Source organism: Anopheles gambiae, chromosome 2 (genome assembly GCF_943734735.2).
Source record: "Anopheles gambiae chromosome 2, idAnoGambNW_F1_1, whole genome shotgun sequence".
In the NCBI taxonomy this organism is placed as follows: Eukaryota; Metazoa; Arthropoda; class Insecta; order Diptera; family Culicidae; genus Anopheles; species Anopheles gambiae.
Window position 1 is genome coordinate 32,753,384 of NC_064601.1, and position 13,245 is coordinate 32,766,628.

At 43.2% G+C, this 13,245-nt stretch overlaps 1 protein-coding gene across 6 annotated transcripts in view; it reads right to left on the reverse strand.

Annotated features, from left to right (window-relative positions):
- LOC4576873 (uncharacterized) overlaps positions 1 to 13,245 on the reverse strand; it is a 136,710-nt gene that overhangs the window by 30,948 nt on the left and 92,517 nt on the right. The gene's annotated exons all lie outside the window — the stretch shown is intronic.

Genomic DNA, 13,245 nt, shown 5'->3' on the forward strand with positions numbered 1-13,245 from the left:
TGCTAACGAGGATCGACACGTCAAACGAGCCCACCCAAGACGGCAAGAGTGGCATATAATGAATTTAATTTGGCATGCTGAAGATGAAGTTATTTATTCAAATACCGCGCTGCTAAACCGTTTAGAAGCCGCCTTGGTAATGTGCGCATACCCTCGAGCCAAACGAAGCGCCCTGATAGAATGCGAGCAGAAACTGGCGCCTACAATGTGGAATAGAGCAGCGACACAGACACGCCTGCGAACACTAGGAGGGAAAGCCACTGAATGAACGAAGCGCCCGTGCAAAAATTAATTTAAATCCCGTACCTTTCACACCAGGATCTTTTGTGTTCTAAAGCGGGCCGTGCGCCGAGCATGAGAAGGAGTAAACGCTTGGTGTAATTTGATTACTGCACACCGGCAACCCACACACGTGATACAGCGGAGAATAAAAGCGCCGCGTATTACAGCGGCATGGTCGTGAACATTGACGTGTACACAACCGAACCGTAAATATTTTTTGTGACAACCGTGCTTTGTATGGCGAGAAACTATTTTACCGCGTTTACGGTGCGCGTCAAGCACCATGCGCCTCCATGGCGTCGGCGGCAGATGGAGACGCCTGGTGGGTCCCTTTTAGTGCGATAATTGTATCAGTGAGGATACGTTGTGTGCTGATAGATTGAAGCACACACAAACTTTCAGTGCATCACCAAAGTTTGGTACAGCATTTTCGTTTGTTTCTGTTATTATGTTATAAGTTTCACGAAACATCCATGTTATAGGCATGAAAGTCGTCATGCGCATAAAGTAAATAAAATAATCAATACACGCTTTTGTAAACAACCACAAATGGTCGTGCTCTGTAAAGCGATCCCATGAAATCGATATGAAATGAATTTAAAATTCAATTACCCTGTTGGAACGGCACCTACCACGAGGGCGTGACACAGCGTGGTGTGCCACATGAAAACAACCATCAATTCCGCAGCAATCAAATCTCACTCACGATTCAATTTGCCGTTCAATTTTACTCACACAAAACCGCCCCCAATCACTTCCCATCACATCAAACCAAAATGCACAACCAACCAACACGAAGTGTCAGTTAAAACTTTTAATTTGTCTGCGAAAAAAAAAAAAAAACATTGAACCATTTGACGAGAGGGTGAACGGATACTGGCATGTTGATCTTTGCCTGCCAGAAACATTACACACACACACACGCGCGCGCACACCGTATATGTCGTTCAAAACAGCGCGGTAAGGTGATAAAAATTTTATGACCCTACGTCGCTTTGCCATTCGTGGTGCTCAATTCGTGCTCCAGAGAAAAAAAAGTGTTGATTGGTTGCCACTGTGTGGCAACTCGTCGCAGTTTTGTAACCTTACCGCGGGTAACCGTTTCCAGTATGTGCAACACGAACGAATGCGGAAGGATTTGGTAGCTCATAAAGCGTTTCGTTTCAGCGCCGATGAGCGCACCGCGCCCACGCCAGAAACCGGCCTCATTCTAAGTGTTTGAGATTGTTCGAGGAAGTGTCGTTTGGTAGTGCCGTTTGGTCCATTACAACACACGTCGTAATATGGTTACCGTTTATCCCTTGTCACTGTACACACACACACACATGGGGTGTACAGAGTTGATGGAAGGACAGCAAGGGAGCAATGTAAACGGCCGTGTACGAGGTAACATTATTTTTCGTTTGAACCGGTGGTTCATGCTAAAGGCATTTAAATCCCATGCGAATTGATATAAACGATGTTTACAGCTTGTCATCCGGAACGGGTTTTACGGGCGCGGTACTACACTGTTAAGCGTGAAGGATTGTATGTAAAAAGCACAAACACACACAAAACAAAACAACGGCAACGGCATATCCCCATCGAGCTGCTAACTGTTATCGACGTCGAAGCTTTATGTTGGATTTTGTTTATTACTTCCGTTCTGGTGGCAGCACACCCCGACCTACCCCCAGTGGATTGTACATTTGATTGAAAATTGCTTGCTCTCGCGAAACCGCGAATATTTGTTCGCACATCGTTGTAGTTGCTATTTGGTTTGTAAAATAAAGAGCCTCTTTGATGTACTGACATGATTTCGATTTTTTTTTATGTTGTAAAACAATGCTGTTGTGTACTGTTGCTTTCATTTATTAAAAAGGTTGTAATTGTTGAAACCCAGATTACACCACGCCACATTATACATGCATTGTAATGTTTTCTTTTTTCCCATGCCTTGTTTCCCTTCTATTTATTTCCACAATGAAATTTCAAGCAATCCATTTCAAAATAGTACTGCACCAAACGTTTAATTAGCACGAGCTTTAAAATTTATTTTATTACCATAAGGCACACCACACTTTTCTTCTCTGTGTTGTTCTTCCCGTAAAAATTGAATGAAAACGATGCTCGACTGCACGAGATCTACGCGGAAAATGATAATTTTTCATTAATTTCGCTCTCCTGCGCAGTGGGCGAGAAAATATTTACTACCCCTTAAGCTGTACCGTTTAATGGGTGCGGCGGTTCCGGGGCACATCAACGCTGCATCCTTTCCACCCGCCAGGAAGTCAGTAACATCATTTACGGACGGTAATTGAATCTGATAAAACGAAACAAAAAAAACACATTCGTTCCCACGAATTTTCGGTCGTGTATGGCTCCCCGTCCTGTTTACCGGCCGTTTGCTGTGGTACTTGTGAACGCTAATATGCCATTGGTACTTTCTCTGTGGAGGTTACTTGCCACAAACAGCCGTGCCGTGGTAGAATTTGCGCTTTGCCTTTCCTTTGCCTTTACTGAACAATTTCACCTGAGGATAAAATCGACATCATTTGACCAGTATAACCCTTCGCTTCAATTTTTCGGGAAAATGTGTGATGAGGTATGCCGAAACACTACAAAGTAAATCAACACAGGAATGGATTAAAAACAGTACAATTACAGCGAACGAAAGTCAATTACGCGGTGCGCGCAGGGTTAATAAAACAGAATGCAATCAAAACTTCCCTTCCTGCCCAGTTTGGCAAGAATCACAGCCACCATTTATGTACCAAGCCCCTTCAAAGTTTCGTTTGGGTTAGTTTTTTTCTTCCTCCCTCGAAACCTCAATACGTAGTTTAAAGGTAGCGGAAAAAGGAAGCTGACAGGTGGGAAGAGTTTACACTTTTTGTACCAAACCATAATGCGATCATCTCCAGTTAACCTGCTAAGGGGAGTTTACAAAGCTTCGCTAGAAGAGCTAGAGAAAAAATGGCCCAGAATACGATATCTCTCTACCGGTATACACTGCGCAGGTTGCTGTATAGAACGGTGGTACGATTGGAGCGGAGAAACTTACTGTGCGGTAAGTTATGCACAGTTTCACCCAACCCCTTGCCACCTGACCAGAAAATCAACACACGAACGACGGAATGGCTCGAACGAGCAGTGAATAGATGGAGAGTGTAATAAATTGCGCTAATTTAATCGCTCGTTATCTGGCGGTACGTTTCAGCTTCCGACGAGATTTTTTTCCTTTCTTCTGTGAAAATCCGGGGTGCTTACTTTTCGCTCGGATCATTTCCCACTCAAAACTAGGGTGTGGTCTGATATCAACTAAAACAACAAAACAAAAACAAATGCACTGAAGTGACAACTCGTTGATTGCAATCACAAGAGCACTTGACCGTGTTGGTAGCATACTGTTGTGATTGTTTTACCAATTTTGAAAGTGCGAGCAAGTTCGTTTCGAATAATGCGGAAAGAAATTCAATTTTTCATTTCAATCAAATAAAAATCACGTTAGCGATTAAATTACAACAAAAAATTTAGAAAAATATTTTACTTTTTCATGCAGGATTTTACAAGTCATAGCGGAATTTGGGGCAAGTGTGCCATACGGGGCAAGAGTGCCACCAAGCATTTTTTCCTTAAAAACTTTAATTAAATGATCAATTGTGTATACAGTTGGTTGCTTTCCAATGACTAGGTATACTGAGCCGAATTTCATATAGACCAATCGATATTTCCCATTGTTTTGAACTGATTTATATTGAGTTTAAAAAATTGAGCAGAATATTATAATTTTTTAATCCAACCAAATAAGCTCTGAAAAATCATGCGAACAATCAACCGGGAAAATATTTACAGCACCGTATAGCTGAGAAAACGTGAAATTTTGTGTGGGGTTAGTTTGAAAAAAACTTTCTTTTTGTCACTGAAAAATTCAATTAAAAAAAAGTTACAATTTTTGGGGCAAAAGAGCCATCTCTATTTGGGGCAAGTGTGCCACCATCTTTCATAGGCGCGAGCTGTCAAAAAATGTAAACATTGTTGTAGCGTTCAGCGGTATGGTGCGCTTTTACGAGCAAATTCTACTCCGGAAAAACAGACCAGCAACAACCCATATTGCGATATAGTTTGTGATGAAAAGGGGTTCATTGGTGACTCAAGACATGTAGGAATACATACACTAGTGCCACAAGCGTAATTATTTCGAATTATCTAAGAAATACGTTTATTTTAACCAGGTGGCCGTCTTGCCCCATGCGAGTGGCACTCTTGCCCCATAGCCTAAAACACAACGTCTTTTTGGACCCTTTTTAAAACGCTTCAAAAACTGTTTTGTTTGCACGTTTTTCAAGCGAAACTCATTTATAAGTGAGGAAATAGATGTAAAATGGTTGTGAAATTTAAATCGGCTTTTGAAAAACACGTTTTAGTGAGTTTTAACTTAAAATGCTTAAGGGTGCACCCTTGCCCCAAATTCCGCTATTTCAATGTGCGCTGCATATTGTATCGCTCATGAAATTTACTTTGACTCCTAGTACGTACTTGGACTGGTCCAATGTTAATTTGATCCCTTCCAAATTTAATTTTGACATCCCTATCGAGGTGCCGGTTTTGCCTATGTTTTCTACATTATTTTACACATGCAGTGCATTTCGAAATGCTTTTTACTTAGTAAATAAAACGAGTGATCGATCAAACGGAACATCGTTTTAAAGCTTAAGTTTTCTTATTTCCATTTTTGTGCATGAAATGTGTCAAAATGTGTTAAATAATGTAGAAAACACAGGCATAGGTAAAAAAGAAAACACATTTTTCAATCACTGTTCAAGCTAACCAATAAAATAACATTTTTAGTACAATTTCTATGTTGATTTAAACCAATGTGTGTGCAAAAAAGGCATAACTTGAAACGACCAATATTGATTTATTTTGCAGTTTTCACAAATTTGTCACAAAAAAGTCATCAAACGTTCCACCGTTCAAACCATACATTTAAAATCTGACATGGTGAAAAGAGCTGCAAACATAAATTGCCTAACGAGGGCGAACCCATTACGCCGGGGCGCATTAACCAAACAACGGCAGGCGGAAACTCCTTTGCCCTTCTAATGGAAAAAGAGATTGCTTAGTGGGCAGCATTTAATTCCGGCTCCGATCGCCGAACGACAATACCATTTACACACTCTGTTTACCGTAATTGCTCACCACGGAGATCATAAAATCGGAGGCTCTAGCACTCCCCGGCGCCTCCTTAAGACTAAATGACCCGTTTGAAATTGTGCTTATCGTTCGCATTTAGCTAGAGGACGCTACGCTGCCGCCTGCCTGTGCATAAATCATACCATCTCCGGCTCCTTAAAAGAGCTGATCTGTGCGCCCTGCTGCCATTCGACCTGCTGGCGTAAATCAGCAGATGGGTAAGAGCTAGGACGTAAGCCATTCTTGCCCAGACCAAGCGGTAAGACAGCACTCCAGCAGGCTCGAGGGCATCGCAGTATGGTTAAGCATGTCTCACTTTTCGGCAGACAGGAGGGGGGGAAAGCGTCACAGTAAACAAATCAGTTGCCGCTTAAGAAGGGCTTTGGTCGACTGCGCTCTCGTCGTAGCCGTACGTCTCGGAATGCTAGTGTAGATGGAGTCTTTTTCGGCTGTTGTGTTTTGTAAGCACGATATTTTAAACACAACCTTCCTGGGATGGTTCTGCGGTCGTTTGCACGTTTGTAGTTAATTTAGCAAAGCTTGAAGCCGATATGATGAATGTACTTCCTGTCATGTGAACCAACTGTGGCTTCCTGTTCGCTGAGCTGGAAGTGCTGCCAGTGGTAAAACGCACCGTGTGCTGCGTTTGATTTGTCGCAAACGCAAACAAAATCATGCTCGTTACGTGGTTATCAAGTTCACATTAATTATGTTTGTGTAGCGACGACTGTGTGCTTGTGCTTCCTTCGGCAAGTGATAAATATTTGCTCGATGTGTCAGTGGGTGGCGCAGCAGCCGGATCAATACGGATGTGACGACGAGCGCTCAGCGGAATGGAGGTCTCTTTCTGTGAAACAACATTAATGTGCCGTAGGGAGAGTAAGAATTATCAAACACATTATTGATTTTTTTTCTTTTATTCTTTACTCTCTTGAATCCCACTAACCAAAGCTAAACATTGACGTACTTTTGTACACAAAGACGCTCATGGCAGTAACAGTAAAATAAACATCAGCTCTTTACAGCACCATTTTGTTGCGCTTAAGAGTAATCGCAGACCTTACTACAGAGTGGTACGCTAAGCACGTTTGTAGCAAGCGCGAAAGAACGACGCAACGATGCAGCGACTTAGCCCGGTGCTCGCATTAATTAGAAGGGAAATTTATTCTGTTTATGCTAGTGTTTTGTCACCTAATCGAGAATTGCAGATGGTAACAGCTCCCCATCCCTCCGCCCATCGTTAGGCGCATAAGTAAGTACACACACACACTGTATCGTTACCTGGTTCTCCGGTTTTTCTCTGCAAGGAAACCATAAACCATACGGTTTAATGAATGAACGCTTGGTCCTCCATTCGCTAACAGCAGCAGCATCGCTAACACAGCACTGGCAGATGAGGTGTTGAAGGGTGAAGAGTTTTGTAATTTGCACACCGAAGAAATAGTTCGCACGTACCGCACTCCCTCCCGGGCAGCAGTGGGTATACATTGTGCTGCATGTTAGTGTCAGTGAAACGAACGAAAAACAGGGCCTCAGAATCGTTTCGTTCAGTGCGGATGCTAAAGGATGATAGGCGGAGGCGAAGAAGCGTTGAAAGAATGTTGCTCTCCATTTCTTATCCTTGTCTGGTTGGCCGGATTTGTCTGCCGCAACAGCGAGGCAAAAAGTGTCTGAATGAAGCTGACTTTCAAAGGAATGACAATTCCGGTTGTTTCCTGCAGCATATGGCAGCAGCAGCCACCGCACACCGGATACGTCCGGATACACAGCACGCGGACGGCACCGGCAACGTCACCGTGTCATGGGTGATGTGTAAATACTTTAACAGCGGTTTTCTTAGTGCAAATGTTGCCTACCTGCGAACCAAACAGCAGCTCTGCTTGGTAGAAAAGTCAACTCCTATCCGACCGAGGGATGTGCGCTTGTCTATGATGGTACGATCTTTAAAGGTTCATGTTACGGCAACACGGGACACATTGAGAAAACCACAGTGACGCTTAGGGCTCGTCCCACGAAAGATACTGACGGAGGAGCTATCGAGCCGTTCCGTATCGGTCCTTTGTGCTAACGCTTTTGCAAACCATCGTACCATCGTGCAACATGCTCACTCGTCTCGTTCGATTTCAGCATGTGCTGTTGCCTAAAAGCAAAGGCGTATAGAACAAAAAAAAACGAAAATGATGCATCGAGACCGTGCGATGTATCGTTGCTGAAAAATAGTTTAGAGTCCAACACCCATCGCTAGCAAATGGTTGTTTGTTAAGGGCAAACTAAATGGGAAGAATTCTTACAGCATACGTTTGCAGGAGAACTTTTGCTCTGCCTACAGACAGATGAGTTTCTGCTCGAATGTAGCCGTGCAAATCTGTTCGACCCTGTTGCAGTAGGAATCACAATAGATTTCACTCACGTAGTGTATCAGATTCACACAGCAGAGGTGTCTAGGAAATGCAACAAATAGCAATACCATCCATCATACTGCCAACGGAGACGAGATACGGTAGAGTCGAGAAGACGTGCAGTTGCACAAAATCATTAAACCTTTTTCTATTGTACTTTGCGGAGAGGGTGAATGATGTTTATGTGGTAGTTCCCCTTTAAGCTGGACAGCATAATTACGCAGTGATTGGCAAATCCCTACACTGATAAATTACTTTTCCACATATTTCTCTATGATAGCTTTGAACATTTCAACGAATAATTCAACCAACTAATGTAAAATGAACAAACCAATTAAATAGATTGGTTCGCAAAAATGCATTGCTGCAGTGCACGGCTGCCGGGAGCGGTTCATGGGAATCAGTTTCATAAATGGTTGCACGTGCAAACATTCCCGCTCGGTTCCGAAAAAGACGGAACGCTAGCCTACGTACTGACGAGACCTGATGACTGCGTGGAGCTTACACATCAATGAGATGTTTCACCCTTCAGACATGCCATTTAGTAATTGGTTTGCATACCACAAAAACTGCCATCACACACCTCGACCACACACAGTTTGTCAGTTCCCGCTGTGTCAGTTCGAGGAAAAATCTCTCATTCATGTGCTCAGCATCAACACATGCTTTTATGCATCGATCTGACTTTGAGCTTAACGCATGTTATGATAACAAACTTTCAATATCTACGCCTAGACAGTTTTTAATGGCTGTGTGTGTATTTGTAAGTAATGGCATCAAAACCCGTTGGTATCTTCTTAGCTCTTTTTTTAAAGCATTCCTTTCACTTAGCCTAAAAAAGCAATTTCCAGGTTCATAGGATTTCAGACAATATCTAGAAAGACAAGTTTAAGGCAACATAATTAAAACTGACCAAACTGACTTTCCTGCATGCCATGTATTAGCTTTGCTTCTTTAATGTCTCGAAACATATTAGGACTTAAAAAATATTTTTTTTCAATTTAGAATCAGAATTTCTTCAATACTCGGCAGATTTAAGAAAAAAAAAAAACAAAACATTTTAAACTTTTCTGCAATTTTGGATTTTTATCACAACTTTTTTCATGCATTTTTTCATAAATGGGGCCCTTTCCGTTGTAAGCTCGTAGGTTGAAATTTCAGCCTGTCAGCTGTTTGTATTGTATAACAGTTTTCGAGCAGCTATCTAAGTGAGTATAATATACAGGTGGGCTTATGCCAAAGTGTATAAATTTAGAAGACAGATTTTTATCGCTTCTGCTTGTGAATGAAGATTTTAAGAGTGTTTTGAGTATTCGTCAAGAATCAAGAAAGCTTGTTTGAACAAAAGTTTGCACCCATCCTGTGACCTGCACTACATACACTTTGATTCTAGATTCCACCACGTGATCTCTTTAATGCACCTTGGGGTAAATGTAAATAACACCGTGTTTTCGAGCAGGTACTCGAATCTAATTCTAGCTTTGAGGCTAGAATAATCTAGACTGAAAATTGCAGGCTAGTTTTTTGTGTGGTTTTGTATGGAGTGTTTACATGATTTCAGCCTCCAACTGTCAGACTCCATATAAAAAAACTGACTAGAATTATGAAGGGCCCCAATAACAGAATGATTTCCATAAAGAAGTACACGTATAGCAATAAAAAAGACCAGCTTTGAACAATAAACACTACTGTAATCATTCGAAAAGCTTTGTAATGCATTCGGGCTTTTCATAAAGAAGTACTCGTATGGAAATAAAAAAAAAACAAAAATATAACAAAAAAGACCAGTTTCATCAATAAACAACACTGTAATCAACCGAAAACCTTTGTAGTGTGCTCGAGCTAAAATAGTATTGATCTCTGAAGATGAAAAACAAGCCGTTAATTGATACTGACACACTATTTATAGTGCATTATAAAGAGCTAGCGCAGCGCATCCAACGAACCGGGCGCGAGAACAGAACAAAACATAACAAACAAAAAACTCCACAATACCTTTGATGACGATATCAAAAACACTACAAAAGCGCGGGTGACATAAAAGCCCACCGTTCTGATGCTACCACGTTTTTTTTTCTTCTACCACGTTTCGTTTTTTTTCCTCGTGCACGTGCCCGAACGATGCACTTTCCGGAAAAAGTCGAACCACCGAGTGACACTCACTTAGAGCGCGACTCATTTGACTGAGCACTACTACATTCTGCCTGCCGAGCGCTGTTGCTTTTGTCGCTCTAGTGGTGCAGAAACGTGGGACGGACAAAAAAAAAAAAGAACTGGGGGAAACACCCAACCAGCAAGCTGAAAAACACGCTGATGGACGATACAGAAAAAAGCACTCTCAGCGGTGTGGCTCACGGCATCGGCTGCTGAAATTGACCCATTCTGCAAGTTATGGGCGCTCGTTTCATTGCATTTGGTACGCCCTGGGTTTCCCGCAGCACGGGACACCGTAATTCGCGAACGTGATTATGTTTTAGCGCATCATCAGCGATCTCCACTCCCGTCAACAGGAGCGCTTGTTTCCCCGCGAAACCGGAGCGCTTCGTTGGTGGCTCGCTGGTGCATGATCCGGAGGTTGGTTGGTTGGTTTCTCTTTCTTTTAGGTTGTTTTTTTGTTATCGTTCTGGGTTCTTTTGCTCTTTCGTATAGCGGGCGGAAGGATTTCGTTTATAAAAAAAACCCTATTCGTTAACATCATTTGCACCAGAACGTTCGCGATAGTTTTTCATCATACCGTTCTGATTCTTTGCCGTCCAGCGATACTGGAGGGCTCCGGGCGCATCGTGGACGTGCGGCTGCACCGGCGGTATATGGAGGTCTTGTTAGTAAGCGACTGCCTAATCCTACCGGTGGCAATGATGCTTGTCCGGTGCGCCAGTGCCAGAGCCAGCACAGCATATTCGGTGCTGACGTCCGAGTAGTTGTCGTGCTTTTCCCTTTGTGTGTATGTGTTTGTGTGGCAAGTGCTTATTTTCAAACCAGCGTGTGTAGCTTCCACTTTGCATGATCATTCACCGGTTTGTTCGAGCGGTAATCTATCTACGGCGAGCGCGCGCGCCCTTTGTCTTGCTCCTTCCGTGTGCAAAAGCATGACAACTTTTCCATCACTCCACAGCACACGGCACAAAGAAGCTTCGCGGAATTTTCCTATGAGTGGATTATTTTCTGTCCCGGTGGTTTTGTTCCTGTGCTGCCATGGTTTTCGAAGGCTATTTTTAATCATCCCACAGTGTTGCTGCTGGACCGGATAATGGGTTTGTCCTTGGTGTTGCGTTTGTCAAGTTTACAGCGACATCGGATTATGAGACGTTGTGTTTCTCAAACTTTTCTCAGTGAAATGCATCCATCATAATTTAACGTATCAAGCGCTATGGAGATACCGTCAATCGAGAAGGGAAAATATATCCTCCGCTAGGTAGGCTTACACGTTAATGGTTTGTTTAATGCTGCTGGTTCAGGGGAAGCTTTTTCCATTTTCCTTTCCAAGCAAAACGGAAACAAAATCAACCCACAATCAAACTGCTCCCCATAAAGTGGTTTTTAAGCTTGAACTGTTCTTGGAAATGCAATAATGATCCCGCACTAAACCCAAACGGTATGGCCGCAGTCTCCGCCACTTTGATGGATGACGCGAATAAAGCCGCTAAGGAAACTAGAGCCAGTGAATGGGAGACGACGGGGAGCAGCATCCGACGGTGTAATCCTTCCCCGAAATAGACACCAGTATTGAAAGCATTGGAGGGATACCACTTCCTGGACACTCCACCCTTCCCTCCCCCTTCTGCTTCGTAACCGATAGATACTGTTGCAGTGGTGTTACTAAAACACACACACACACACCAACAACCAACCAAGCTGCGATGGTTTTTTTGTGGGGTGAAAATCAAAATGATGGATTTAACGTTGGTTTCTCCCCCATTCCGTGTGCTGTGTGATGCGATTTTTCCAAATTCCAAAGCATTCCTTTGCGTCCGTCGGAGCTTCTTTTTCCCGTTTTTCGCCAGCCACTGCCGAAAGCCGATAGCTTACGGTCGGTTTGCTTTAAAACAGCTTCCCGAGCGTCTCGGCTCGGCCCGGACGGGATTTAGGCGAAGATTCGGTTTTTACCACACGAGAGAAGGAGCATCCACTCAGTTCTTCCATTACATTTTTACAGCCATTTGCTTTTGCATTTTACATTCCTGTTATTTTTAACTTTTTTTGGTGAAAGTTCTACCGTTGGTGTGCCACCAAAAAACGAGCCCCGTGTTTTTGGCTGTTTGGTGCTACATTTTGACGGCACTTTGGTTTGCTAGTCAGCGCTAGACGCGCCCTCAGCTTGCCAGTGATGCCGGGTCTTTCCCGACCATAAGGTTAGAAAAACTCACAAACACACACACACACACACATCTCCATTGGCAGGATTTCTTCCTTTTCGCGTCAAAGTGAGGAACGTGACGTGCCCACCGCATGCAGCGCCAAGCAGCTATTTGGTTCCGTTTTTCTTTCTTTTCCTCTTCAAGTGCGCCTATCCATCCGTCATTCGTCAAAGCTTGCGCGCTGACACGCCGTGATCCTTTAACGCGATGAAAAGGATGACGATGGTTATAAATGTAATCCGTAATTGACCCAATTTTCGCCTATCTATAGGCGTTCCTGCGGTGCGTGCCGCGTTACGTAGGAGCTTTCTGTTTTTCGCATCACCAGCTCTCTATTATGTACCCCTTTTTTTAGATCTTTTAAGTTTTTGACACACTCTCAGTACAGTACAGTACAACAAACATACACTCCCCTATTTTTTTATTCTAAGAAGCGCAGTGTCTTCAGTACCAAACGATCTTGGAGCACACCCGGCAAGCCACAGGACGACCCTTCCCAAAGCCAACGAAAGCAACAAAAGAGGGCCATTTGTATGCAAAAGGAAGCATTCCACATTAATGTTTATGTATACAAGTACTGTTTACCGAGCGTCGAATGGGAGCAGGCGTACTGGCCGAGATGTGGGAACGACCACTGTGGGATCTCACAGTGCATTAAACTTTAATACGGGGAGGGGTGATACTTTGTACAACCCGTTACAACATTCAACTCTGTCGTACCTCTCCCCCATTTTTCCTTGTACGCCGAAGGGAGCTCAACCGAGGGGATGTTGTAGAACATAAATCGTTGAATCATGTATTTTAGAGCATAACCTGAGGCGACCCGCGGTAGTTGACGGAAGGTGAAATCGATTCACATGCCAGGGAAACTGTGGAAAAGGGCATGTATATCAAAGAAAAAAGAGGTAACAAAGTAAAGTGCGATTGATGAGCAACGAGGGCTTACTATCATAAAAAAACGCACGTACGAACGGATAATGAAACGCAATGTTAAATGGGTACGCAAATATTGAACATTATAACAAAAACGCACC